Source organism: Trichoplusia ni, chromosome 5 (assembly GCF_003590095.1).
Source record: "Trichoplusia ni isolate ovarian cell line Hi5 chromosome 5, tn1, whole genome shotgun sequence".
NCBI classification, from domain to species: Eukaryota; Metazoa; Arthropoda; class Insecta; order Lepidoptera; family Noctuidae; genus Trichoplusia; species Trichoplusia ni.
This window is the reverse complement of record NC_039482.1, coordinates 3,437,760-3,456,102: the sequence shown is the minus strand read 5'-3', so window position 1 is coordinate 3,456,102 and position 18,343 is coordinate 3,437,760.

Here is an 18,343-nt window from a genome sequence, read left to right as displayed (position 1 = left end):
TTTTTCATTGTTTGAGAATGGATCTCTATTATAAACTCCTTGTTTTAAGTGGTTAAATGCTAGCAGTGTTTTCTTTTTGGAAATATCATCCGTTTTCTAAGAGTTTTTTTATTAATTTGAAATCATTATTGTTGTTATGATTTGACACAATTTTTACATGTTACATGGAATGTGTTTTTTATGGGCTTTGAAGATTCTTTAAGATACTTCAGCTATATTATTTTAGGCTAAATGTAGACTTGCTCAGCCCAAAATTCAGCATCATTAACACATTACACATTGGTTTTCATAGCTTCAAAAATGAAACGACATCTTTTTAATAATTAAAACTGTCAAAAATGTTATTCTCAGTCATCAATACTTAGAGTATTAACCTTTCAATGCTGTCAAAAAAGTTAACTAAACTACAACCTTTAGTTACATAAACGGCCGCTAGAGGTCACCCTGTCCATTTGATGACGTAACAGAACAATATTAATTATTATTATCCGATGATACAATAATGAATGGGCTTTACATTTTATTGCTATGCATGATATGTATGTATGTCATCGACCACACGTTCCATACAGTACATTACAAATTGTAAATGTATTTCATAATTTTTATTGATTGGGTTTTCGTAATTCATAATCTGTTTGCTTTGGACTTTTCTTAGATATTTTTTTTGTTGATTGTACTTGCGTAATTTCATGAATTTAGTTTACGCAATAAATTGGTTTTATTTAAATAAGTCGTGATTTGTTACTTCAAGACGCTTAAATCAACGAAGTGCAAGTCGGGATTACACACTGTCATAGACAGTGACAGTTAAAAAGTGTCACAGATGATGTTTTTCTGGTGTCGCTATAATAACAGCAAATACTAAAAATGAAGAGTGAAGTTAAGTTTTTAGGGTCATTCATTTGATTGGTTACAAATTATGTTTGCAAATTCCTGATTTTTTTATGCTATTTGCATGGAAAGTATCACGATAATTTTTTTTTACATTACGACTCCCGCATTAAGGAATTTAATCAAACATACAATTTACACGCTCCAAGACACCCAGACGCAGAACAAGCATTCATGGAACATATAAAAACTAGTCCTACATGGGGATCGAATCCGCGACACATCGCACTCAGTAACTTTGGCTAGGTGACCTCAACCACCCGGCTATCCGTGCAATCTAACTCTCACTTAACTGATTTTTATAGATAACTAGCTGACCCAACAAACTTTATGTAGCCACATTTTTTTTCTATTGAAAATCGGGTAAATAAAAAGCATTACATAAAAATAAAAAAGAGATATCCAAGATAAATAGATGGTATTTGACTTCCAGACCTATACAATAGGCACCAAAATTTCATGATAATAGGTGTTTCAGAGTTTTACTACAAAATCTGATGGTTTAATAGGCTTAATATAAAGCTGATTTTACATAGTTCACCTAAACTTTAATGAAATGTATGTCGGAAAATTCCTTTTGCAAACCCTAAAGCGATTATAATGTGCTAATGTTATCTCGAAGCAATCATTTTCCCAAATTGTTATGGCATCAATCTTTATTATGCATTCAGAACAATTCTGTCTAAAAATAACATCTTAAAGTCCAACTGCACAATCAATCATCGCCGAGTGTAATTGTGGGTCATTTGCGCAAGTTATTGCATTAAATTACTTATGTTCTGTCAGATAGAGTTCAAATTGCTTAAATTTTTGTATTCATGTTTTCAGCTTATAATTTTCACATATAGATTTGTGTTTTTTATCGACTCCAGCATTAAGGAATTTAATCCTTGTCTCACGGAAGTTTTCATAAACATTCAAGTCACATGCACAAAGACCTTTACTCAGGACAAGCGTACGTTGGTCACCCAAAAGTTTTTCTACGCGGGGAACGAAACCGCGACACGTCGCGCACAGTGGGTTTATCGTGGTGACCTCAACCACTCAGCTATCTGTGCAGTTTATAGACTTTCAATACTGAGCGTATTTTTTTTTAATTTAATCAATTTAGTAGACGTTGAATATTAACAATAGTTTTAAAACTCATGTTAACCTAACGTTTATAACCCTTTAAAAAAAAAAAAACAACCCAATGTTTTAATGTGTTTTCGTGCAGGCACAATCGCTTTAACTCATGATAAAGGACTCCAGTTTGGTCCGATACTAGTTGAGCAATCCCGAAAAAAGCGCGTGAGAAAACCCTAATTACATACATATTTAAAGATCACCTCATTATCGTTATTAAAATACTAGCTGTTGCCCGCGACTTCGTCCACGTGGTTAGGTTATTTCCACATTTTCCATTGTATCTTCGCTCCTATTAGTCGCAGCGTGATGTTATACAGGGTGTAAGGGATTATGCGACTTTGTTGGAACGGTGTTCCTTCCACCCTGTATAGCCTATAGCCTTCCTTGATAAATGGTCTATTCAACACAAAAATAATTTTTCAATTCGAACCAGTAGTTCTTGAGATAAGCGCGTTCAAACAAACAAACAAACTCTTCAGCTTTATATATTAGTATAGATTAAAATTACCATCAATTTTATTACTCCCTTGAATAAGAACCGACAACCTCAATAAGTTATTATAATTACTGAAATTCCTGTTTGACACTTTAAGTAGTATGTGAATACCTTGATGACTATTTGATGGTTGACAATTTTTATTACGAGAATCTATGATTCATATTGTACAATTACAAACATGGTACGAACATGCATCACGCAACAATGTATGAGAAAATGAGAAAAACTCGTCAGTTGTTTTTTTTTACTTGTCACACTTCGACACTATGGGTTTTTAGCATACGATAAATATTAATTTATTTATAAAACATATCTATCCAGTGTTACGTATTATGTACCAATATTATTATTGTTTAACTTTTCACAATTTATTACACAGTTTTTATTTAATTTTAAATGAGAGTATTTTTTTTTTGTACGTCCTCCTCTGAATTGGGTCATACCTGTTATGATAGTGGATAAGGGCGATATTAAAAAAATATATATTATCACTTTGTATTACTTTTGTCAACAAGACCTAAAAATACATTAAGAGTCACGAGAATAACGCATTAAAATAAAAAATAAAATAATAATATAAACAATTACCTTTGAATATTCTTCTTAAAAAACACGAAGTCAAAACTATAAAAAAATAAAAACAAAAACTATTAATTATTAAAAAAAAAACACAACACAACCACTTTCCGATGAATGACGAAAAAACTCACGTTCCAATTGTATTTGAAAAAGCGCGGTAAAAATTCAAAAATAGAATGCGATTAGAGTCGTCCGCGCAATGGAGGCAAATGCACGCGTGCGGTCCATAGGCCACGCTTATAACGGTCTCCCATACAAGCATTCCACTCTACATCGACCCCGCCACGCAAACTTTCACCCAACGACCTAAGATCAAAATACACTGGCTATGTATACCATTATACATCGACCCCTTCCCACGAACTAGTTTATAAACATCTAAGCTCTAAATATAATTGTGGGTCCGCCATCTTTTTGGGGGCCAGTCATTACCGCCAAATTAATGAAGATTCTACAATTAGAATAAATACATTATGTCTGAACCGGGTTTTGCTTGCGTAAATAACACAATGAGAACATTGAAGGCTTTCGGTCCATTCAAATGTCTTTAAAATTAGCGTCCTCTTGATTTCGCAGTTGTTTTCCTAGAATTATTTAGTGAGTATGTAAATCTTATTGAGGTGTGAATCAAGGTGGTATAAAACCTCTATTTATATATGTACTTGGACTATTAACAGTGCACCTAGAGAGTTTTTGATTTTAAAAGACAATATTTTACCAAAGAGGCGGTCGTTGCTAAACAACATCTCAACTTGCTGATCGATCACAGATTGAGCTAAGCTTGAGAGTTCCTCCGTGGTTTGGAATCCACATTAAAGCGTGGGTTCCGGCAGACATTTAGGGTAGTCAGACTTAGAAAGTCTGGCAACAAATGGGACTAAAGATGATGATGAATATTATATTTTGTTGTTACTTATAAACAGCCCAATATGCGTGCCAGGAGAAATTGTATTGGACAAATCGTTCACATGTATCGTATGTAATTTTCAAAATGTGGATTATTATCATTTCCGTACATTCAAAGTTTTGTTTTAAATGCAATATAACATCGTCTAGGCATTCTGATCTCATAATTCATGAGATAACCGAGCTATCATCGACACTTAAGATGAATAAGTACATTCCATTCTGGTCTGCTGCATATCGAGGCCTGGACACACATCTTGCGTTACATCAATCACGAATTTATGAAGCTAATAATTAAGGAAATAATTTATTTTATCACCAATAACGTTGTGAAGAAGGGCTGGATCGCGAAGACTGATGAAAGACTCGCCCAGGCATTGCCAGAGGGTTTTGTAGTTTTTATTAATGGAAGCTATAGGTCGCAAAATGAACTAAAAATTTGAAGACTTATCGTTCGTTAAGACTGATGAAAGACTCGCCCAGGCATTGCAAGAGGGTTTTGTAGTTTTCATTAATGGAAGCTATAGGTCGCAAAATGAACTAAAAATTTGGATTTTACGTTACGCTAAAACTTAAAAAAAACAGGCCAGGTTCGAGTTGGACTAGCGAGTCTGAGGGTTGGTACAAAAAGCCGAAAGAATAAAAATAATCGGTTGAGTGACAAATTCATTTTAGGGTGGATAACCAAAAATATAATTATTTTAACACACTAAATATCACTCTTAGGTATTGCAATACTATGGTCAAAAATCGAACATACAAAAAACTAATTAGGACCGGTCATAGTAGCTTCTCGTGTTCCTCGAGGTGTTCCAAGGATTATAATTAAGACAAAATCAATTTAAAAAAATTGTGCCAGCCAGCCAGTAGGATTAGCTGGACTAGACGATCAAGTGGCTTGTAATAGCTGCGTGGGTGTATCGATCAACAACCTAAGCAATGCTTGGCGTGAGCGGCCCGTAGATGGGTGACCATTTACGTCATAGATAGGTAGATTGAATATTCTTTATTGCACATCACATAAGTACAGGATTGGATGCAAGTATATAGTTATATGGTGCCACAATGGGCGGTCTTATCGCTAAAAGCGATCTTTTACAGACAACCTTTAGATGGACTGGATTCCTCCGTGTTTCGTATGGCGAGTTCAATTGTAGGTTGCCAGCTGTTATCCCACTAATCCCACTAATATTATAAAGGCGAAAGTTTGTGAGTGCCTATTTTGTTACCGCTTCACGTCAAAATGGCTGAACCGATTTTAATGAAATTTGGTATGGAGTTAGCTGGCACCCGGGATTAACACATATGCTACGATTTAGTACGAGAAAACATCTTATTTCCTAACCATTCGGACGAAGTCACGTGTAACAGCTAGTTTATACAATTGACAGTCGTTACGGGAACTTAGAAGCCGGAAAAACGGATAAATTGACTCCTTTTTTTTTTGTTGGTAAGGCGGAGGAATCCTCATGGACACCCACTCCATCGGGTGAGGAAATGGGTAGTGTCAGACTTTTACGGACTAAACCTGAACCGCCGTGCTACGTCATCCGCGTTTTTGTGTCGGTGTATGGCAATGCGTTGCAATCCTTCAAACGGATAAATTGACTCCTAAGGGTTGACGAAGTCAGGCAGTCAATCGCTCATCTAATAGAGTACTTAGCTGAGTCCTGTTCTTCTGGAAGCCGACCTCAACATAGCTAGGAAAAGACTAGCATACACTTGCCTAAATTTAACTTTTCCCCTACAATGTCAAACGTTAGATCATAAATATACTTTAAGTTATGCAGTTATTATATAAGAAACAAATGAGGTTGTATTACAGAAATCTTAGCCTTTTCTCTATGAGAGGTCTCAGAAGCGTAATTCTATTATTATCTTGAGACATAATCTCTTAATTAGTAAAGAAGTTTGGGTTATAAAGATTTGCTAATTTGTTTATTTTTATACTGTGCCTAGCGATAAGATCACTATTCGCGCTTTAAAAAGGCACAAGTTTGTTTGTTACCTCTTAAACGGCTGGACTGATTTTGAGGAAATTTGGTATGAAGGTAGCTCACTATAGGAGTTAGTAGATAAGTATTAAAAAAATTTTGATTTCTCTTAACTTAGTCATTGGTCTTTCTTCGACAAAAATAATCAAATTAGTTAGTCAGATAAATGAAAAAAATGGATACGCACCTTTGATAATATTATCTAATGGCAAGAATTCGCAGATTTAAACAAAAAGTACCTACAGTTAAAGTTGGTCATTGTGGTCGAAATTAGAAGGGGTCAACAATTTGTTCTTAATTTGCTAGTCTTAAAGTTATCTATACGGAACCATCAGGAACCACCTTGAACTGTGTTTCATTATGCATAACAAGAAAATCCTCAAAATAACGACTATAGGATCTAAAATTCGCCTGAACATAACCTACGGATGTTTCACCGCGCTATACGCCTATTTCACTAATAACTTAGCACTTAAGTAATATTTTTAACACGTTAACATCACTAGCACAGAGAATAGTGATGTCACATTGAACACAGTTGTTCTTTGTATAGGCATTGTGCAGTTTACAGCATTGCGTAATATGTGAAAACTTTCTTAAGTCTTAGAATGCATTTTTATAGCATTTTGCATTTATTATGCATAATATTGACAAATATACTGGGGTATTATTTGTTGTTTTATGTTAATGTAGATTAATTTATCGTTTAAATATAAATTATATCTTCGCATAAATAACGTAACTTTTTATAAAGGATTTTTCAAAATCGGTTCAGTAGTTCCAGAGATTACGATACACAACGTCATAAACTCACTCACTTTACTACTTAGAATTACGCTTGTTACTATCAATATTAATTATCACAGTACCTAATCAGAGAAATTCAAGTATGTAAGAGAAAAAAGGAAATGAAATAGTTCGCAAATACTTCAATGTTTGTCTGGCATGTTGGTCTAGTGACTGGCAGCAATGACTGCTATAAAGGTGGTCATGAGTTCAATTCCCACTGAAGACAATTTTCTGTGTGATAGGCAAGACTCCTGCAGTACAGTTGATACAACTTTCGCAGATGCGAATACAAGCGACTGTCTTACGCAATGAAGACGTTTCTTTAATCTAAAACATACAATCGTTAGATATTCAAATTTTATAATCATATGCAAATGTTTTCTTTTTATTTTCTCCGTATTTGTTGCTAAGTAAATCTTAGTTATGCTTTGTTTTAATGATATGTGGCCTATGAATATGGTTCTGTAGATTTAATAATAATAATTAATTTAATAATAATAATAATTAAATTAATTAATTAAATTAATAATAATAATTAATTGTAATAAAGTAAGGAATTTTATCGTTGTGTCTAGGAGTTTCACAAACATTCAAGTCACATGCACAAAGACACCCAGACTCAGGACAAGCATTCGTGGATCTCACAAACAGTCGGATGAAACCTGCGACACGTCACGCACAGGGAAAAAATTAAACGTTACTATAAAACAAACCTTATTATAAATAGTAATTACGAGAATCTTATTAAAATTCAAGTATGTAACATCGCATATTGTTATCGCATTTTTAATTAATGCAAATATAAAACAAAGTTTAAAGAAAACTGTTTGTTTTTTAATATTATGAGAAACCGATTTTATTAACGTCTCCTAATAACTTTCCGATTTATTTCGGAAGGCACGTTAAACTGTGGGTCCCGGCTGTTATTCCTACATCTTTGACAGTCGTTACAGGTAGTCAGAAGCTTGAAAAAGTCAAAGTAAAAGACAGTCTAACCAAGGGGTATCGTGTTGCCCGGGTAACTGGGTTGAGGAGGTCAGATAGGCAGTCGCTCCTTGTAAAACACTGGTACTTAGCTGAAACCGGTTGGACTGGTAGCCGACCCCAACATAGTTGGGAAAAGGCTAGGCCAATGATAATAACTTTCCGATGCCTCTTAGTCTAATATTTTAGCTGATGTGGAAGCGTGACAGAGCTCTAAATGCGTCTCGCGGCATCTATTTTCCACAACTGCAATAATCTAACGTTAAGAAGTGTTGTAGATTTTAAACTGGTATTAAAAGTACCAATTCAAGTGTGAGTCGGACTCGCGATGCTGTGAGTTCCGTACGAATAAGACAAAGAAAAATAAATTCAATTTCGATTTCAATCATTTATTGCTAATATAGGTATACAGAGGTGATATTTGTTGTTCATCTATACTCAGCCAAGTTGACAAATTACATTTCACATGGCATTATCTATACACTGAAATTTAAATTAAAACATAAATATCTCAATTGGCAACCTATTTTACACTTACATTGGCAATTGATTTTAAAACTTATCGTCAAGATACTGATTGATACTGTAATAAGCTAAATTGAAGTTCGGTACCCACATATTCATGTGTCGTCCAATTTTATGACTGTAATAAATGTTTCTTAACAATCTCAATCTTTATTATAATTTCTTGTCATAGCAGCAACAACAATACATCATCGTATGTGAAAATTTCAACTATGTAGCAAACACGGTTCCTGAGATATGGTTAGAGACTGGTAACACATCAATGAGCGGATGGACAGACAACAATTCCCAGTAGGTTATCGTTTTACCATTTGGGTAGAGAACTCTAAAAATCATGAAGCTCATTTGACAGTAACAATTTCTATGTTACGTAACAAGCATTGTCCAAAGGTCAGTCTGAAGTGTGGGAATTTGATCCGTCTTCTATTTAATTGGCACAGACCATCAATTCTACCTTTCAGGTTTCAAAACTGGCCAACGGACAGTTTAACAACGTTATTAATGCATTCTAACACCTACTTTTGTGTTCGATTCATTGTCGAACATGCAATGAAGTTTGTAATGGCCATCAAGTGACAGTTGTAATGTCTATGTTATGTAATAGAGGTGCTTCTTTTGTACGGTTTTTGAGTGTTAGACAAGTTTGTATTTTTGATGGGTTCTAACAGATATCTTAATTTTTAAGTAGGAAGTACTAGGTTTTTTTAGTCAGAATGTCAAGCTATTTGATTTAAAAAAATATTCATACCTACATTTGAGAGTATTTGGACTCGTTGTAGTTCCACAGCTGAAACAATATATAATACTAGCTGTTGCCCGCGACTTCGTCCACGTGGTTAGCATTTTCCCCATTTTTTCCACATTTTCCATGGTGTCTTCGCTCCTATTAGTCGCAGCGTGATGTTATATAGCCTATAGCCTTCTTCGATAAATGGTCTATTCAATACAAAAATATTTTTTCAAATCGAACCAGTAGTTCCTGAGATTAGTGCGTTCAAACAAACAAACAAACAAACTCTTCAGCTTTATATATTAGTATAGATGTGATTCAAACCTTATGCTCAATTTCCGTTTTGTACATTCAAATTCTGCCTCTGAACCGACTATTCGTAGTCGAGCGATTTAGATCACCACGAACCCACTGATTTCGATCCCCGCGTAGGTCTAGAGTTTGTGTGATCCACGAATGCTTGTCCTGAGTCTGGGTGTCTTTGTGCATGTGACTTGAATTATCGTGAACCCAACCGTTAAGTTCTTTACCGTGGGAGTCGTTTTCTGTTTAACATCCATAATTGAACCCTAATCCAAACGCTGAATCATCGTATCTTTAATAAGTACTAAATCTTAATACATTATTCTATAGGTCATTGTGATCATAAAAAATAAACGAAAGCATTATCAAAATTAAACCTTAAGCAACTACATTTAAAGCACGTTTTTGACCAAAAGCGAACATTAAATTATTCGTCAATATCTTATAGGAAGTGTTTTTAATTTCAAAAAGAAAGCAATGGATGTCCCTTTGAACTGTGAAGAATTAATTGTTACGCCTTAAGACAAGTTGCATGACTTATTGCAATACATGATAAAATTGAAGGTCTTAGTTATAAATTTACAAAAATAGAGTTTTACTATAAAACGTTTAGGTTATGTTTTAAAGCGATGTTTTTATCATCAGCTATTTGAGTAAGACTGCTTTAGATATGGAAGTTAGATGGCATACTATACGGCACTTTCTGGTTTAGTCTAGGAATGACTGATTAGAAATGACTACATGGTCTGATATTCACACACATTCATAGAATTGAAAAATCTGTCATTTGAAGAATCGGTCTTTTATAGAATTAGTCATTTACAGAATAGGGATGATGACAATTTTTTTTGCAGTGTCCTTCTTGTAGTTTTTTGTATAATAATGGATACTTTTTTTTTTAATTTGTCCCGCAAACATAAATTGACCGAATGAAACTTACGCGTGACGTCACGATTAAGTATAAATTTTACCATATCGTTACGTCACAAGCCCCCTCTCCTAAACTTTAAAGCAGTTAATCTTTGTCAACTCTAGTTTTTCTGAAAAAGGAAAAAATACGTGTCTCGTACTTTTCAATTATCTAACTGAGGGACTAATGAGATTTTTTCTTTTTATACCCGGTCATCATCCCTATTGTACAATTCAAGAATTGATTAATTATAGACGATGTAGTCATTTCGCGAATCAGTCATTCCTAGACTATAACCACTTTCTTTCGTTTTACTTAAAGAGGTTCCTTTGGGATTTCAGTTGTACTATGCAGCAGATACATCTGTGTGTCATCATTGGCCTAGCCTTTTCCCAGCTATGTTGGGGTCGGCTACCAGTCTAACCGGTTTCAGCTAAGTACCAGTGTTTTACAAGGAGCGACTGCCTATCTGACCTCCTCAACCCAGTTACCTGGGAGACACGATACCCCTTGGTTAGACTGGTTGTCAGACTTTTCAAGTTTCTGACTACCTGTAACGACTGTCAAAGATGTAAGAATAACAGCCGGGACCCACAATTTAACGTGCCTTCCGAAACACGGAGGAACTCCTTATGACAAAGATGGTCACCCATCTACGGACCAACCGCGTCAAGCATAGCTTAACCTGTGATCGTTTCACTTCTGCGGTTATAGGTTAGCCATCTGTGTGTGTTTCCTTTTAAAGTAACGTTCATGTGAAATGTCGGCGAGTCAACATATAGGTATCCATAGAGACACTATAGCGTTTCGTTGTTTTTGTTGAAATATTGAAGATCGCGCGCGTGCAAAAGATCGACGAAATTGTCATTTGAAAAGGTGGGCAAATAATAAATAATAATAAATAAATAAATGCGGACAACATCACATACATTGTTCTGAACCCAAAGTAAGTTGCTAAAGCACTTGTGTTATGGAATTCAGATACAACGAAGGTACCACAAACACCCAGACCCGAGACAATGTATAAATGCGAATTTTACATTGACCCGACCGGGGATCGAACCCGGGACCTCAGAGCTAGCGACACCTTGAAACCGGTGAGTACGCCACTCGACCTTATGCTTAAGTCTAACACCACTACTAGAGTTTACAGTTCAGGTATTATAGCTTAAAATTCAGGTACTATTACTTTTAAGTTAAGATAAAAATATGTTAAAATATATCATCTCAGATAATAGCATGAAATCATTATAATTATTCCAATCACGCACATGTTTTTGAAGGTCATTCACCTATTTGTTTTGATTAATTTAATACTTCGTAAAAATAGTGAAAGTATTTTACTTTGGTCGATAATCGTGAGGTAATCGTGGTAATCGATGATTGGGCGAGAATTCAAATTAGATTTTATAGTGTTATGAATTGGGCTTGCCATGGAAAATGTGTTTCCTGATTCTGGCCATTAGCACCAAATATAGACTCTTCATCATCATCATCATTATCAACATCAGCCCATATTCGTCCACTGCTGGACATATGACTTCCCAATTTCACGCCATCGAGATATATCTTCAGCTGCTCGCATCCAACTCCGGCAGATCATCACTCCACCGTACCTTTTTTTTTGTCCGGTGTGAAACTCTATTGACTTCAACCCATGCCGAGGGCAGGACGTGATGATATGTCGGACCCCCACCGACTAAAAACACCCCAGGTCCCTTCAACTGCTTGAGCCAGAGCCACGGGATAGCTCGCACATGCTCAGCGCGACTCTGGCCGACTCCACCGTGCCTGAGGACGTCCTACACTACGTTTGCCGAGACGCGGTCTCCACTCGAGAGCTCGTTTTACCCAATGGTTATCGGCTCTGCGGCTAATATGGCCAGAACATTGCCTCTTCTGCTTGCTGATCCGGTGGGCTTTATCCAGACTCTTGGACACTCGTAAATGATTGTTGTTCGTGGGTGAGCGATCTTGGTTTTTGATCGCGAATCTCTGCCGAGATTAACTGACTTCAGAAAAGCTTTAAAGCTATTTATTATACATAGTCTTTTATTTATTGTATATAAAAAGAAAATTAAAAAATTGCAAATAATAACAACATACATTTATTTATTAGTTTAATTATTTGACCTCCAGTCAAGCAAACAGAGTATGTTTTTGGGAAGCAGTAAAAATCGTGTGTGTATCACATTGTGAGTATAAAATTAACAAATAAGCATTACAATGCATGTTTTAATAGAAACATTAGTCAATTGTTAAAATTTCTTAATATCTTCCGCGAATTATACACGGTTAAATTCGTAATAGTTTAGACGTTAAACCAATGGACGTAACTTTAATGCAGAACTTAAAACCGTTTAATCAAGTTAAATGTTTTAATTAATTATTAATTTTTAACGGTGATATGTTCACATAAAGGTGTCCAATCGGAAAGGTGGATGCCGAAGGCTTATAAGACGAGAGACAACGAAAATGGTGGTCAAATGGCGCTTTAGCTGGCTCTAACTTGATAATCCTTTAATGACTTCATCCCACGCCGGGGGGTGTGTCAGACTCTCACCAATTAAAAACACCACGGGAACCTACAACTGCCTGAGCCAGAGCCACGGGCTCGCTCACGCATGCTCACTATCTGAAGAATTAACAATCTTATCCATTTCTCAGGCGTTAAACTTCAACCCACGCCGAGGACTATGACGGACTCCTACCGACTAATAACACACCGGACCACTTCAACTGCCTGAGCCAGAACCACGGGATCGCCCGCGAATGCTCTGCGCGTCTCTGCCTGACCTATGTTATGCTGCTTAAAACACGTGTATTATTAGAACTTGCACAGACTAAAAATATCCCAGTCTCGCCAAAGTCCTTGCCGAAATTGGGAGTTTAAAGCGGGTGGACATCATCTTGATCTTTAAATAAAAGACAGACTTTATGTCAAAGGACGAAGGCATATTTTTCTTAGTAAACATTTAAGGTCGAATGTACGCTTCAGTGATAAAACAATCTAATGATCTGCTAACGATTTTTGTGTACTGATAGGCACAGAGGTTTAATATTAAAATGATGTCTTTGCAATTTGAAAAAGAGGAGGCTCTCAATCCATCCGTGTTTGATACATGCTAACTTCGGGCCGACAAATCCGATTTTGTTGATTCTTTTTTCATTTAACGTGAATTAGCTGTCATTTAGTCCCCCAAATTTCGTCAACAGGACTTCTCAATAATTGTCATTTGAAATCTATTATATGTTTTGGTTATTATTATTGCAATCTAAAATTTGTCTGTCCCCTCAAATCCCCCTATTTAACTTCTTCCATTTATTTTGCCGAGAAAACCATGAGTGACTACAGCTGGGCAAAAGGACAAAACTTAATTGGCCTTACCAGGGGAACTGAAAAGGATGGAAATACTGCACAGATACCCGAGCGGTACGCATTTAAAAGAGTACCAAGTCTCTCCTGCGATGTCATCCTGTAAATGAAAAGGAATACTTAATAATATGATTATTTTGATGAACTATAAAAAACTATCCAAAATGGGTATACGAGGAAGTGGAGTTAGTGCCAAAGGTTATAGAAATCTAGATATAATAAATGGCACTTCGGAAGTGTTAGTGTTAAATATTTAAATAGTTATCAAATAAATGTTAGTCGCATCGATACATTTATTTGAATAAAACATCCTTATATAACAATTAAGATTTGTCTCCTATTAATATTATTATTTAAGAGATGTGTATATTAGGTAATATTTAAATGTTATATTTGTTTATGGTATATAATTATTCTTTGAATTATCGTCGTCAATAATTAATTAGTTAACATTTGTTAATAGTTTTCTAAAGCTTAATGGATTCAAAAATGAAATAATCAACGCAACAAAACAAACATTGCTTAACCTAGATCTAATTTTTTGGTCAGCTGAAATTTTCAAGAGTATAGCTATAACAGTTCATGTGATAACGCTTGGTGACGGACGTACAGACAGCGGGGCCTTAAGTGCGGAACCCCAAAAAAAACGTAGTGTGATTAAATGATTACTTAAAAAAAAACATAAGTAATATACTTTTCTTCGCGACTGTACAAGTACACTTACTAACACATATCGTTTAGAAGGAAGCGAAAGGTCAGGCAGTTCGAACCCGAAGGTCACGTGACCTCGACACAATGTTTACTCCGATGTTAGATACTTTTGGTACAAATATTGCAAAATAGATATGACACCGTAAAGTCGTAGACAGAATGTCCACTCCACTAAATCCTACTACTATTATAAAGGCGAAAGTTTGTAAGTATGGATGTATGGATGTTTGTTACTCTTTCACGTAAAAACTACTGAATGGATTTGAATGAAACTTTTCCACAATATAGCTTATACATCAGAATAACACATAGGCTACAATTTTTGAGGTTTCTAATGTGAGGTCGTAAAAAAACAATTTTTTTACGCTTACATTGCAAACGCTGACTGAATCCTACAAGATAGATAGAAGGCAGATATAAATTATAACATATCTTCTAACCACGCGGACGAAGTCGCGTCCAACAGCTAGTACTTACATATATTTATACATAGTTTAGTTGTGGAAGCTTGTAAACAGCAATATTGTGTTTTCTTTTTTTATACTAATTGATGCTATTAGTCTGTAAGCTTTCTTAAAAAATATATTATATCTGAGGAATTTTACATAAGTTGTCTTACATTTTTGCAGGATTGTTTAAGCTTTAAAAGACTAATATTAAGGTAAAGTACACAGATACAAGAGACTGTACCATTCTTAAACAGAATCTGTCACGAGCGTTAAATTTCGTTTCAACATTTCTCGGCTGATTTTTCATCGCCAGTTAGGTAATATAACTTGTTTGTCCTCTGGCTACCAGGAATTATCCAAAACGGTTACCGCAGTCCTAAAAAACATAAAAGTGTAAAAGAAGGAATATGGGTGGGTTTCAATCAAACGTTTTTTTAATGTCATATTTTTATAGTTGTAAATTGCATTGTCATCGGGTTTGAAGTTACCCTGAAAATTTCAGCCTGCTAGCTTATCGGGAAGTGCCTCAAAATGGAGTTGCAATAATCCAACCGGAACGACAAACAAACAAGAAAGTGAGTTTATAAAAGCGTGGGAAAAAAATCTGACAACCCTTTTAACCCAAACTGGGATTAGTGGTTTGATGGCTTTCAATTTCCATCCGAAAAAAAATGACGGCCATGGGGGTCAGCTTTCTTTACCTTCTAAACGATTCCTGCACAGTGGCACAGAGAGTAATAAGCGCCCTTTGAAAAAATAAAAAGCCTATGTAAGTATCAAAACTAATTGTTTTGTTAATCTTTAAGAGTTGCAGCTCCATTACTAATAGCCTTGACATCAAGTAATTAATTATTAATTAAAGAAATAAAAGAAATGTTCTAAACATTGTCTGTCAGATTGAGCAAACTTTTTACCCTTTTCAAATGTTTTTTTTCTTGTGTAAATATTTTGTAAGTGTTTATTGGTATAAGGTTTCAGTTACTTTATATCTATACTAATATATAAAGCTGAAGAGTTTGTTTGTTTGTTTGTTTGTTTGAACGCGCTAATCTCAGGAACTACTGGTCCAAATTGAAAAATTCTTTTTGTGTTGAATAGACCATTCATCGAGGAAGGCTTTAGGCTATAAACCATCACGCTGCAACTAATGGGAGCGAATATAGAATGGAAAATATGAAAAAAACAGGGCAGATATAAATCATAACTTATATCTTCTACCCACGGGGACGAAGTCGCGGGCAACAGCTAGTATTTAATAAAGTTAAAGTATAGAAAAGGGTCAAGTGCGATTGGAACTAGTGACACCTAGTCCGTTTGATCGGAACACTTTTATCCCACTCATTTTCTTGTTTGTTTGTCGTTCCGGTTGGAATTTCGAAACTCAATTTTGAGGTACTTCCCGATAACCTAGCAGGCTGATTTTCAGGGTAGCTTCAAACCCGATGACAATGCAATTTACAACTATAATAAAGGCTGGACCGATTATGATAAAGTTTAAAACGTGGGTTTTAACATTTTTTAATCTATTATCTAATTATTTTACCAACATTTATAACACGTTTATCAACGACATATTTATTAAGTAATGATAATGAAAATATCTCATACATCTCCATATGCCGTCAACAAAAACAAATAACCGATCACGCTGACATATTATGCGAAACGGCTATAACATGCATCAAAACATAATTTGGATCCTCGACCAGTAAGTGACTCCTACAGCTTCGTTAATAGAAAACGCTCAATAAAATTGTACAAATGACATTTCGTATTGATTTATCATATGATTTTGACACCTGTCATTTGCATAATATATTGAAACCCTTTTTCTTTTAATTGCCATGGGAAAAGCTAGTACTCGAAAATTAATAATTCAACGTACAATGACGTCAAAATATTTCTTTTTCGAAATAATTACAATGTAAAGTCAAATCGAATGCTTCACGCATTCTTGTGTTAAAGCGAAACCTTGATAATGACTGAAGTTGTACCGGACAATCCAGTATTATAATATTGTTATCAATTGCATCTGCGTCGTGATCACAGATGATAGTGAAAGTCATTGAGTCATAGTTTAGAGTTTGCACTAGCTGTTGCCCGCGGCTTTGCCCAGTGGAGGTCGAAAATGATCCCATGAGAACATTAAATCGCGATAGAAATATATGGTACTAGCTATTGCGCGCGGGCGAAAACGCTATAAAGCGAAAATGATGTCACAAGAACATTAAATCGGGATAAAAATGTGTTAATCCATGGTATAAAACTATCTGTGTACAAAATTTCGACCAAATCTCTACAGTGGTTTTTGCGTGAAAGAGTAACAAACAACGAAACAAACATTCACGTGTACAATATTAAGAAGGATAAACTATTGAATAGTCGCGTCTCTATGCAGGGTAATAGACAAGCGTCGCACAGTGAGTTTGGCGCGATGACCTCAACTACTCGGCTATCCGTGCAGTCATTTTGCAGTTTTCTATTCCAACTTGAAGTAATATTGTTTAGCTATAAATTTATAAGTCCTTACAATAAAAAGCTTATCGGGGCTTGATAGATTTTAAAATTTCTACCATAAATATTTGCAATATTATAACTTGGAGGACAAAGACATGCAATACAACTCGTCTTATTTTTTTTTAGAAAATACAACATTTAAATAATCACATTGGCACTTCATCTGTACTGAGATCGAATCTGCACCTAATGCATGCAAATTCATCCTTAGAACCGCAAGACTACCACGACATTATCCATATCAATTAAAGGTAAAAAAAAGAGCTTTTTACGATAAACTTTTAAGTATAGTAAAAGGCAAGACAACAAGACATGCGCACTGACCTCCGTCACGTAGAGGTCATTTACGGTAGCTTTATTACCGAGATCTACCATCCATTGTTACTACAGCCAAATAAACGATCAAAACTCTCAATGTATATGTACAATCGTATGGAAAATGGTTTTAAAATTTATTGGTTAAATGAAATTGGCAATATATTTTTATTTTGTTTTATTTTTGTTCTTATAAAAGGTAATTATTTGTATGTTTTTCTTTATATAAAAACTAAATACGACTTAAAGTTGATATGTTTAACAATAATAAAGTTTACTCAATCAAATCAATCAAAAAAATTGCTAAAAAATTGCCAAAAAATTCGGCAAAACAACGTTTGCCGGGTGCAAACGTTGTTTTGCCGAATTTTTTTTTTTCTAGTTGTATGTATTTTTATTGCCACATTATAAAAAAAATCACTTAGGGGTATGAAAAATAGATGTTGTTCTATTCTCAGACCTACCCAATATGTATACAAAATTTGGTAAAAAATCGGTTAAGCCGTTTCGGAGGAGTACGGTAACTAACATCGTGACACGGGAATTTTATATATTAGATGTTTTTGTAGTAAAGGAGACTAAAGCCCGATTTCTCAATCGTCAGATAACTTTCATCTGAGGAATAAGTATGGCCGTTTGACATATTTTCTATACAAAAGCTGTCAAACATATTCGTCGAATAAAAGTTATCTGGCGATTGAAAAATCGGGCCCAAGATGGTATATTTTTTAGAT